Source organism: Leiobunum rupestre, chromosome 4, assembly GCF_980474605.1.
Source record: "Leiobunum rupestre chromosome 4, qqLeiRupe1.1.hap1, whole genome shotgun sequence".
In the NCBI taxonomy this organism is placed as follows: domain Eukaryota; kingdom Metazoa; phylum Arthropoda; class Arachnida; order Opiliones; family Sclerosomatidae; genus Leiobunum; species Leiobunum rupestre.
In genome coordinates, this window is record NC_143387.1 from 19,715,525 (window position 1) to 19,729,205 (window position 13,681).

Below are 13,681 nucleotides of genomic sequence, written 5' to 3' on the forward strand. Positions count from 1 at the left end.
CATTTGTTAATTATGTAAAATTACAAAACCCTCGATTTTATAAACCAGCTTCTGTTATTATCAGAAGTTTATAATATATTTCTTTCGAGATAAGTAATGTAATAAAAAGACTCGAGTGCTGTCTGGAACGAAATTTGGTCTTAAACAGATTATGTAAACTGAAATCGAAGTTGCAAAACGTTATAGGAGGAAAACCAGGAAAATTTAAACTAATATTCTAATATAAAATATTTGCCATACTGAGCATCTTTTATATGAAAAATTAATTACCAAAACGTCGTAATCCAAGTCGTCAATCAAGTAGAGCTTGGCCTTACAGTCACTTAAGCCACAAGGCACCTGATGTTGGTAAGCGTCAACCAGGCAGTCGTACAAAGGAAGCGCCGACTAAAATTTAAATAGGTTAGACATGTCCGACCTGGAACCCGCTATGACACGGACAATAGAAAAGTGAGAGCGCAATATACCTCCAAAAGGTAATAATTAATCGAAATGGTATTTATTTCAACTTAGCAGGCCCGGGCCCCGATAAAATAAATTCCGGGCCCTAAGAGAGCCATTACTATAGCAAAAACGTTCGGAGAGAAACCAGGGAGCTATATACCTAGTTGGTTCAAACCCGGCCCCACGGGTGGAATGGGCCCCGCTAATTTGAACCAGCTTGCCACCTCTCTTGTCAGGCCTGCGCAGACGACCTCCTGGTCTGCGACAAAGACAATCGAGTTGTTCCATTGTATCATTGGCTCTCTAAAACTTTCAGCTTTCGATTTATGACGTGACTGACGAAATTGAAAAATAAGACCGCCTCCGTATTTACTTCCCCCCTCTCGCCTAGATGAGGGGACTAGACCACAAAGTCGGCCAATCGTCTCAACATTTTTATAATTTTAATAATAATAATAAATAATAATTCGCTATAAGAACCGCCTTAGGTCTAAGTCACCTTGCGACTTTTAAAGCCATTAAAGGGAATAGAACCTCCAACGCGTTCTTTATGGAAGACCCCATCAATTTCCTTTATTCCCTTCACAATCAGCGATTATCAGCGCCGCATGTGTGAAAAGCCGTGGGATGCAGCGGACAATATTGGAACCCTTGGAGGGCGACAGAAATACCAGAGGTTATATTCCCTTTAATTCAGGTGGCCGGTTTACAATGCGTTGGAGGGTGGTGGCAAGCCCTTCTTGCCACGTGAGCCAACAGCTCCCTTCACTCAATATTACCGTTAACCTAAATAATTTTTAACTTTAAGTTTAAATAAATACATACGTAGTATTATTTAATAGTTTGGGATAAACCTACCAAATTTATGTCATTCAAGAACTATGTTGTCATATTTATCATTTATGGTGTTTCAACTTCTCTCCAATGACCAAATTAATTTAAAAATAAATTACAGGTGCCAAAATCTTGATAGGATTAATTAATGTATTAATATATTAGTTCAGTTGTATTCTGTAATTTTTCGAGCCCTTTTTCCCGGTTTGGTCAATTAGTCATTTTAGTTTACGTAGAGCCACGTAGCGGCCAAAGCCAGAAGCTCATGAACTAATGGATTTTATTTGACTAAGCAGACGCTTTAAGTTTTATAATAATAAATCGTCTGCTTAACAGTAGTTTATTATCTTCCAGCTTTGGTCACTACGTGGCTCTATGTCGGCTGATCGGACATTCAGTCAATCCCGTACGCTTACAAAAAACTCACAAACAAATCCGGCAATGAATTTGTTTTTTTTTTAAATCCTTCATCTTTAAAAAAATTTACAAAATCCGACGAAAAATCCACAAATTCACCAAAACCACCACAAAGATAAATCCGTGGATTCTTAAAAAAAACTTCCCCAAATCCACTAATATTCCCCAAATCCGTTAAAAACAAATTCGTGGATTTTTGATAACTACACCTGGATTTTATAAAAGTCAACAAATTCCATAAAATCCCAGAGGAAAATCCACAAATTCATTAAAATTACAAAATTACGATTGACGTTTAGAAAAATCCACAAATCCTGGATTTAGCAAATCCCGTACATTTTGTTCTGAATGTAAACAAAGCTAACTGAAACGTCGGTGTGGGCCTAGTCTGATTGTCATGGAAATATAATTCTTAAATAGGGTTCGTCGACGTAAAATGTACCGTGTAGAGTAAACTAACCTCGTTATGATTATTGTTGCAAATGAAGGTTCCTCCCTGGAAAAGGGTGTTGTATTGGCCTTCCGGGAAATATCTCTGACAGCTCGAAATTCCTTTCTCCAACTGTAATGATTGACGTACAAACGACGCACAATAGCAACCTTACATATACTTGTATATTATTAATACATAACTTAAAGGGAATATAAAGTAGGTTATTCGATGGTGGATTTACTAATTTTACGTTTTCCTCGCTAGTTGCTTCATGGGCCAAATAATGATAAATCGGTTGCTTCGAGCTTAGTGGAAGATGATTTGTTCTAAGACGATTCTGCATTTTTGTTAAACATCTTGCCCGTGGTTTTGTGTGTTAATTTTTTTTTAATAAGTTTTCTGCAAGCTTTGAGAAAACTTACGGTATAAACTTGGGAAAAACGCTTATCGTAATGTGCACCGGAGATGCGCATGAAAGTTAGCTGCCGCGCCAACAATTACTAATCCAATTACAAAATGCTTAACACTTCCTTAAATATCACGTCCGGGAAATATTGGATATCCTAAAATATCTTCTAATTACATTACGAAAAAGCCATTGATGTCACAGTGGTTTTAGAGCTGGAAATTATTGATACACTTGACGTCAATTTTGAATCGGATCAAATTAAGAGTTTAAAAATAAAATTATTCTAGTGTATACGGAATATATATGAAAACTAGGGGGAAAATGTACATTTGAATTTTAAAGTAATTTCCATTTGGAAAACACTAAGTATTACAGATTTTCATTGAGTAGCAGATTTGCTTTTGTTTATTGTGAATTTAAATAATTTATGCTTGATGATTTACCTTGTATGGCAGCTTATTCACGCAACTGGAAAACACTCGCACGTCTCCACCATCAATGAAACCGTCTAGAGAAACAATTGAACACTAGGTATAACGTTATCACATTTGACGAAAAATGAGCGTTTTAGCTGAACTTACGACAGATATAATGAATAGACCGTCTCAAACTCTCTCCAGCAGGACACGCTTCGTGACCCGGATGAGTTCGGACCGCGACGCAAAACAAAGCGACTAAACTGATGGACAACAGATACTTCATATTTCTACTATGTTCTCGATAAATATTCCCGCTCTGTGGAATGCGCCTTTGATTATATTGAGTGTTTTTATAGCGACGTCTCATTACACTAACGATTTGTTTGTGGTTTCACTTACATCGAAATACAAGAGATTTGTTTTGCCAACAGAAAAACGATCTCACCATTAACTCGCTTCTTTCATCATTAAAATCAACATCGATTGCAACGCGAAACGTTTGATATAGTTTAATACAATACATACAGCTCTGCCAAAACAATCTTAACACCACTTAACCTGACATAATAACTTGCTCTAGATAACTCTAACCAACCGTAACCCAACAATGACCCTAATATGCCAAGGCTTTTTTCGTAAGCATAAATCGAAACTGTGGGGATTTAACCGATACTAATTATAGCATATTTGTGAAAAATTCAGCGGAATCTCAGGTAGCTCCTCAACTTTTATCGACGAAAGGTTGAAATTCGAAACTAATCTGGATCGTTTACATCAGAGTTTCCCAAACTGTGTCATGGTTCCAGAGGTTCCGCGGAGCTATTTGGGAAAAAATATGAAGTGCTAGTAACCCATAGGGTTTGATCACGAAGCGAGCCTTAGTTTTTGTAGCGCAGGCGACGTATCTCAGCGCTTGTAAGCAACCAAACGCGTTATAAATCGAACCGTGTTCGCGGTGTTGGGTCCCTTCGTATAAGGCTACTACTTATAACATTCATTACTCTGAATTTACGTTTCAATATCTAAAGAAAGGCCTTCTACTGCTACACTGGCGTTTAGGAAAGAAACATTTATCCCCGCGGATTTTAACTCCCCGAAAGGGCTGTTACATTACGTGTAAGAAGCTATGTAACACAAATACAATGGTTCCGTATAGTTTAATTTTGCTTTTATTGGAAACTTTTGAAGTAACGTTTTAATTAGTTACGTTAAAGTTGTATAAGCTACGTCCATACAGAAATGGACTGACTTAGCTTTCGTAGCTAAACCGTATTAGGAGTCTAAGCCAATGCGCGATCTTCAATCGATTCTGAATATAGAACACTATTTTAATCTAGTTGTAGAAATTACTCCTTTAATTACAATTTCTAAAAAAAATAAATTCAACTATATAATTCAAATTTAAATATTTTTTATCATTAAGTCAATTGATTTTAGCTATTCGAGGGCCAAGACTTCATGTAACTTACAAATAAATGCATTTAAAAGATTTTTAACTTATAACAAATGTAAATTAAAAATTTAGAACAACTGTTAATAATTTTAAACAAAAAGAAAAAAGGAAAGAAATTAAACACAGACAAAAAATTAAATAAATAAAATATAGACACTATTAACTTGAGGTTATTATCTTGGCTAATTTTGCCCTTAATGATCTACGAACATAGAATTTTTAACATATTTTTAACATCGGTTAAAGTATGAAGGTTTTTTATATTAACATGAATTTAATAATTTCAATAATAATTATCAGCTAGGCTAATACAAAAGGCACTACCTTAGGCCCAAGTCATCTAGCGACTGTTGTTACCTTTTTAATTCCGGTGGCTGGGTTACAATGCGTATTAAATATTATATTTATTAATGGGCTTTGGTGTAATATATGAATAACAATTTGTCTTATTGGACGTTACTAAAATTGATCTTGTTTGGGCTATCGAATTAAATCTTACAGAACCACCCAAAGGATTTTTTGTTGAATTCATACCGTCAAATAATTTAAAAGCTATAAATAGTTAAAAAAGTTGGTTTCGTCTTTCGAATTTCACCTCGAATTTTGCTTATTTAATTGGACTACAATAAGGGTCCAGCTAGCCTACACAATAAAATACTTTTGTAATACAAATTTAATTAAGCACCCTTTTACGCAGGGGGCGCGATAGAACCGTTTCCCCTCCTACGACTGTGAGGTCTCAAGGGTGTTTTTTGATCCTACCTCCGACAGAAAAGGGACCTTCTTAGAATCAGAAAAGAAGATATTATTAAGGGTTTTTAAAATAAACCCGAAATTAGAGAAGAATTGCGCGCGCAAGCTGTCAAGAATTGAATCGTAAGCGTCCGCCTGGTCGGTAGTGAAAGTCTCCAATTACTAATGCGACCATAAATCAATTCTTAGGACTGAATTAAAAAGAAGCGAAGACCTCTCGCGCCAAAACTTAAAACGCGCCTCACGTCTCGAATTTCTAGATTATAATTTTAATTACCGCTTAAATCGATTAATAGGCGTACAACGTGCGCGATGCCAACCAGCGTCTAATCAAAATGGCCCAGAAGTGGTTTTTGTATACGACAGCAATGGAACGTAGGGGTTTATAAAGAACGCGATTAAAATCGTCTACGCGTTATCTCAATAGCGTTTTCGATAATTAAAATATGATAAACACCATATTGGAATTCCGTATCTCTTTTTAAAAGGCCATAATGAGTTAGATAATTAATTTAAGGACAAAACCTGCCCTTTTGAAAGCGCAGTTGGAAAAGGCATTTATTTAATTTATCTCTATTTAATCACGCTAATTGCATCGCTTTCGAATATAACGAAACTCTTTCTTAATAGTATTCTTTGGAAAGACAGGGAAATACAGAAAGTTTTAAAAGACCGCCTTTCAATTTCTTTTATTTGAATGAAAACAAAGAATGAATTTTAAGTCTCATCCCCATCTAGGTATAAAGGCGAAAGAGGCTCTTATATTCGACGATGTCGTTGGCGGTGGTGGTGTAAAAGGTGAATACGCCGCGCCGCTAGCTCCGAAAGGCTCCCCGCGAAACTCCGATTTATCCTCAATAAAATTTTAATTGAGACGTCATTCGATTGGAATTAGCTTGCTCTATCTATGTCAAAAGCGCCTCGATGTTAGCATTCGAATCCTGGGGCTCTCCGTCTCCCAATCGAAAATGCGACGTACAAAGCCCGGCCGCGAAACGTCGATTTCTAATCAACGGGGGTAGGTTCATTTGTTCGAATTTCAATCGTCCGAACGGTGGAACAAATGTTCGAATTTCATTCGTCCGAACCGCCGAAATAACAAATGTTTCAATTGTTCGAATTGGACAACTTGTTTGTTTCATTCGTCCGAATCGGTAGCATCCATAGATATAGGAAACGTATATAAAGGTCTAGATAAAATATTTCAAAGGGAGTGAATACGGAGGTGACAGCTAGCAGAAACGCGTAATTTCTGCAGGCTATCCTTATAAGGCGCTATCTATCGGTAAGAAAGCTCGTGCTATCAACGCAAGAGCCATTGTCTCCTGCTTAAAAATTATACTAAAAGTCACCAACAGATGGTGTCTAAAGACTACGGCCAGCGGAAAGGTCAAGCACTTAGTACTAAAATGCTAAGAGAGCTCGCGCTCTTGGTTACGTGCCTTCCTCGGTGTCTGCTAGGTGTCAATTCCGTATTTTATGTTAGGCTTAGACGCCCCGAAATTTATCTAGACCTTTATATCTATGGTTGCATCACTTGTCCGAATTCTGTCGCTAAATTAGTATTTCTTCTTGCTGTTTTTTTATAATGTCTAATCATTTTATCCTATTATGTCCATTTTCTTTTGGCCGAAATAGTAAGTGCGAATTGCGTTGAATGTTGTGGATATTTTAGGTTAGGTAAGGTTAGGTTAGGTTACGTTAGGTTAGGTTCACGTTAATGTTACTATTTTCTTATATTAATAATATTTAAAAAAAACAACCAATTCCTAATGTTCGAAAAAACGGACAAACGATTATTCGAACAAATGAAATTCGCCAGTAAAGTTAACATAAATTGAACGACTAAATGACCAACAAAAGTTGTGAAAAAATTTTCGGGCAAATGAAATACGTTTTTGGACATACGGTCCTGTTTTCCGGCATTCGGACAAATGATCATTCGGACATTTGTACCACCGTTTAGGCAAAAATTATAATCGGACAGCTGCTCGTCTAGGTAAAGTTTGCGTTTTCAAAGCACGTATTAGAAACCAAAATGAGATTTTAGAAAGTAGGTTGTAATTCGGAACGATATTAATAATAAAAAATATGACTTGAAATAAGTTTCAAGGTTTATTTAAAAGCTAGTTTCATAACTTTTCATCCATTGGTTCGTTCAGAATGTATCTTTAAAGTAGGTGAAAATTTTAACTAGGCGAATCTTGCCCAGTCTTAAGCCTCGGTTTAATCTACCGTGTATTTTGAAACGGAAAAACCCGATTACTATCGTTAAATGATATCGAACGCTAATTGTAATACGAAACAAATAACGGAATACTTGGGATTTTTGTCGTTAAATGGACTCAGAAAATATTTTAGAGAATTTACGTATAGAAAAGGTCCAGCTCTTTTGGTAGGCAATAGTATATTTAATGTTAGGGAAACAGTTAACGAACACTCTTAAAAACGTTGGGTTAAATGACTTTGGTTATTTCATTTTTAACTACTTTTTGAGTAAAAAATAACCCAAATGTAGTTGCAAATCTTGAAACGCAAAATTTGGGTTAAACAAAATTAGGTTGTTTTTAAGATAATATAATAGCAACCCAAAATTGGGTCATACTATCAAATTTAAAGTTCCCACGCGCCAAAGACGATATGAGCATCGAAATTGTGTCTATCGAACTTGTAGTCTTTGGAAGACTGGAAATTAAAAATTTTGCGCCATTCTTGCATCGTTTCCATGAAAGGATTCTTAATTTTTGATTCTAAAGGTATAGAATATTTTTCATTTAATATACTATTTATAATTTAAATTTTTCCGATATTATTTTTTTATGTTGTGTTGATATTTCAGCGGAAGAACGTAATGAACTTCCTTGTTTGAATTTATTGCAAATTGCCAAGGCCCTACGATATTCTTTCCAGTGTGATCAAATTTATAAACCAATTTAATTGTTAATTTATTACCCAAAATTGAGTCATATATTAACCATATTTTGGGTGAAAACGAAAACCACCCAATATTTTGTTTGGTTAAATACTGACCCAACAATGGGTAAAAAAAACCACCCAATTAATTGTTAAATTATAACCCAAAATTCAGTCATACATTATCCATATTTTGGGCTAATGTTCAACCCATATTTGGGTAACTTATAAATTTAACCCAGAATAGCGTTATGAAAATAACCCGTTTTGGGTGAAAACTAAAACAACCCAATATTTTGTTTGGTTAAATACTGACCCAACAATGGGTAAAAAAACCACCCAATTAATTGATAAATTATAACCCAAAATTCAGTCATACATTATCCATATTTTGGGCTAATGTTCAACCCATATTTGGGTAACTTATAAATTTAACCCAAAATAGCGTTATGAAAATAACCCGTTTTGGGTTAAAACTAAAACAACCCAATATTTTGTTTGGTTAAATACTGACCCAACAATGGGTAAAAAAAACCACCCAATTAATTGTTAAATTATAACCCAAAATTCAGTCATACATTATCCATATTTTGGGCTAATGTTCAACCCATATTTTAGTAACTTATAAATTTAACCCAAAATAGCGTTATGAAAATAACCCGTTTTGGGTGAAAACTAAAACAACCCAATATTTTGTTTGGTTAAATACTGACCCAACAATGGGTAAAAAAAACCACCCAATTAATTGTTAAATTATAACCCAAAATTCAGTCATACATTATCCATATTTTGGGCTAATGTTCAACCCATATTTGGGTAACTTATAAATTTAACCCAAAATAGCGTTATGAAAATAACCCGTTTTGGGTGAAAACTAAAACAACCCAATATTTTGTTTGGTTAAATACTGACCCAACAATGGGTAAAAAAAACCACCCAATTAATTGATAAATTATAACCCAAAATTTAGTCATACATTATCCATATTTTGGGCTAATGTTCAACCCATATTTGGGTAACTTATAAATTTAACCCAAAATAGCGTTATGAAAATAACCCGTTTTGGGTGAAAACTAAAACAACCCAATATTTTGTTTGGTTAAATACTGACCCAACAATGGGTAAAAAAAACCACCCAATTAATTGATAAATTATAACCCAAAATTCAGTCATACATTATCCATATTTTGGGCTAATGTTCAACCCATATTTGGGTAACTTATAAATTTAACCCAAAATAGCGTTATGAAAATAACCCGTTTTGGGTGAAAACTAAAACAACCCAATATTTTGTTTGGTTAAATACTGACCCAACAATGGGTAAAAAAAACCACCCAATTAATTGTTAAATTATAACCCAAAATTCAGTCATACATTATCCATATTTTGGGCTAATGTTCAACCCATATTTGGGTAACTTATAAATTTAACCCAAAATAGCGTTATGAAAATAACCCGTTTTGGGTGAAAACTAAAACAACCCAATATTTTGTTTGGTTAAATACTGACCCAACAATGGGTAAAAAAACCACCCAATTAATTGTTAAATTATAACCCAAAATTCAGTCATACATTATCCATATTTTGGGCTAATGTTCAACCCATATTTGGGTAACTTATAAATTTAACCCAAAATAGCGTTATGAAAATAACCCGTTTTGGGTGAAAACTAAAACAACCCAATATTTTGTTTGGTTAAATACTGACCCAACAATGGGTAAAAAAACCACCCAATTAATTGTTAAATTATAACCCAAAATTCAGTCATACATTATCCATATTTTGGGCTAATGTTCAACCCATATTTGGGTAACTTATAAATTTAACCCAAAATAGCGTTATGAAAATAACCCGTTTTGGGTGAAAACTAAAACAACCCAATATTTTGTTTGGTTAAATACTGACCCAACAATGGGTAAAAAAACCACCCAATTAATTGTTAAATTATAACCCAAAATTCAGTCATACATTATCCATATTTTGGGCTAATGTTCAACCCATATTTGGGTAACTTATAAATTTAACCCAAAATAGCGTTAAGAAAATAACCCGTTTTGGTGAAAACTAAAACAAGCCAATATTTTGTTTGGTTAAATACTGACCCAACAATGGGTAAAAAAAACCACCCAATTAATTGTTAAATTATAACCCAAAATTCAGTCATACATTATCCATATTTTGGGCTAATGTTCAACCCATATTTGGGTAACTTATAAATTTAACCCAAAATAGCGTTATGAAAATAACCCGTTTTGGGTGAAAACTAAAACAACCCAATATTTTGTTTGGTTAAATACTGACCCAACAATGGGTAAAAAAAACCACCCAATTAATTGTTAAATTATAACCCAAAATTCAGTCATACATTATCCATATTTTGGGCTAATGTTCAACCCATATTTGGTTAACTTATAAATTTAACCCAAAATAGCGTTATGAAAATAACCCGTTTTGGGTGAAAACTAAAACAACCCAATATTTTGTTTGGTTAAATACTGACCCAACAATGGGTAAAAAAACCACCCAATTAATTGTTAAATTATAACCCAAAATTCAGTCATACATTATCCATATTTTGGGCTAATGTTCAACCCATATTTGGGTAACTTATAAATTTAACCCAAAATAGCGTTAAGAAAATAACCCGTTTTGGTGAAAACTAAAACAAGCCAATATTTTGTTTGGTTAAATACTGACCCAACAATGGGTAAAAAAAACCACCCAATTAATTGTTAAATTATAACCCAAAATTCAGTCATACATTATCCATATTTTGGGCTAATGTTCAACCCATATTTGGGTAACTTATAAATTTAACCCAAAATAGCGTTATGAAAATAACCCGTTTTGGGTGAAAACTAAAACAACCCAATATTTTGTTTGGTTAAATACTGACCCAACAATGGGTAAAAAAAAACCACCCAATTAATTTTTAAATTATAACCCAAAATTCAGTCATACATTATCCATATTTTGGGCTAATGTTCAACCCATATTTGGGTAACTTATAAATTTAACCCAAAATAGCGTTATGAAAATAACCCGTTTTGGGTGAAAACTAAAACAACCCAATATTTTGTTTGGTTAAATACTGACCCAACAATGGGTAAAAAAAAACCACCCAATTAATTTTTAAATTATAACCCAAAATTCAGTCATACATTATCCATATTTTGGGCTAATGTTCAACCCATATTTGGGTAACTTATAAATTTAACCCAAAATAGCGTTATGAAAATAACCCGTTTTGGGTGAAAACTAAAACAACCCAATATTTTGTTTGGTTAAATACTGACCCAACAATGGCTAAAAAAACCACCCAATTAATTGTTAAATTATAACCCAAAATTCAGTCATACATTATCCATATTTTGGGCTAATTTTCAACCCATATTTGGGTAACTTATAAATTTAACCCAAAATAGCGTTATGAAAATAACCCGTTTTGGGTGAAAACTAAAACAACCCAATATTTTGTTTGGTTAAATACTGACCCAACAATGGCTAAAAAAACCACCCAATTAATTGTTAAATTATAACCCAAAATTCAGTCATACATTATCCATATTTTGGGCTAATTTTCAACCCATATTTGGGTAACTTATAAATTTAACCCAAAATAGCGTTATGAAAATAACCCGTTTTGGGTGAAAACTAAAACAACCCAATATTTTGTTTGGTTAAATACTGACCCAACAATGGCTAAAAAAACCACCCAATTAATTGTTAAATTATAACCCAAAATTCAGTCATACATTATCCATATTTTGGGCTAATTTTCAACCCATATTTGGGTAACTTATAAATTTAACCCAAAATAGCGTTATGAAAATAACCCGTTTTGGGTGAAAACTAAAACAACCCAATATTTTGTTTGGTTAAATACTGACCCAACAATGGCTAAAAAACCCACCCAATTAATTGTTAAATTATAACCCAAAATTCAGTCATACATTATCCATATTTTGGGCTAATTTTCAACCCATATTTGGGTAACTTATAAATTTAACCCAAAATAGCGTTATGAAAATAACCCGTTTTGGGTGAAAACTAAAACAACCCAATATTTTGTTTGGTTAAATACTGACCCAACAATGGCTAAAAAAACCACCCAATTAATTGTTAAATTATAACCCAAAATTCAGTCATACATTATCCATATTTTGGGCTAATTTTCAACCCATATTTGGGTAACTTATAAATTTAACCCAAAATAGCGTTATGAAAATAACCCGTTTTGGGTGAAAACTAAAACAACCCAATATTTTGTTTGGTTAAATACTGACCCAACAATGGCTAAAAAAACCACCCAATTAATTGTTAAATTATAACCCAAAATTCAGTCATACATTATCCATATTTTGGGCTAATTTTCAACCCATATTTGGGTAACTTATAAATTTAACCCAAAATAGCGTTATGAAAATAACCCGTTTTGGGTGAAAACTAAAACAACCCAATATTTTGTTTGGTTAAATACTGACCCAACAATGGCTAAAAAAACCACCCAATTAATTGTTAAATTATAACCCAAAATTCAGTCATACATTATCCATATTTTGGGCTAATTTTCAACCCATATTTGGGTAACTTATAAATTTAACCCAAAATAGCGTTATGAAAATAACCCGTTTTGGGTGAAAACTAAAACAACCCAATATTTTGTTTGGTTAAATACTGACCCAACAATGGCTAAAAAAACCACCCAATTAATTGTTAAATTATAACCCAAAATTCAGTCATACATTATCCATATTTTGGGCTAATTTTCAACCCATATTTGGGTAACTTATAAATTTAACCCAAAATAGCGTTATGAAAATAACCCGTTTTGGGTGAAAACTAAAACAACCCAATATTTTGTTTGGTTAAATACTGACCCAACAATGGCTAAAAAAACCACCCAATTAATTGTTAAATTATAACCCAAAATTCAGTCATACATTATCCATATTTTGGGCTAATTTTCAACCCATATTTGGGTAACTTATAAATTTAACCCAAAATAGCGTTATGAAAATAACCCGTTTTGGGTGAAAACTAAAACAACCCAATATTTTGTTTGGTTAAATACTGACCCAACAATGGCTAAAAAAACCACCCAATTAATTGTTAAATTATAACCCAAAATTCAGTCATACATTATCCATATTTTGGGCTAATTTTCAACCCATATTTGGGTAACTTATAAATTTAACCCAAAATAGCGTTATGAAAATAACCCGTTTTGGGTGAAAACTAAAACAACCCAATATTTTGTTTGGTTAAATACTGACCCAACAATGGCTAAAAAAACCACCCAATTAATTGTTAAATTATAACCCAAAATTCAGTCATACATTATCCATATTTTGGGCTAATTTTCAACCCATATTTGGGTAACTTATAAATTTAACCCAAAATAGCGTTATGAAAATAACCCGTTTTGGGTGAAAACTAAAACAACCCAATATTTTGTTTGGTTAAATACTGACCCAACAATGGCTAAAAAAACCACCCAATTAATTGTTAAATTATAACCCAAAATTCAGTCATACATTATCCATATTTTGGGCTAATTTTCAACCCATATTTGGGTAACTTATAAATTTAACCCAAAATAGCGT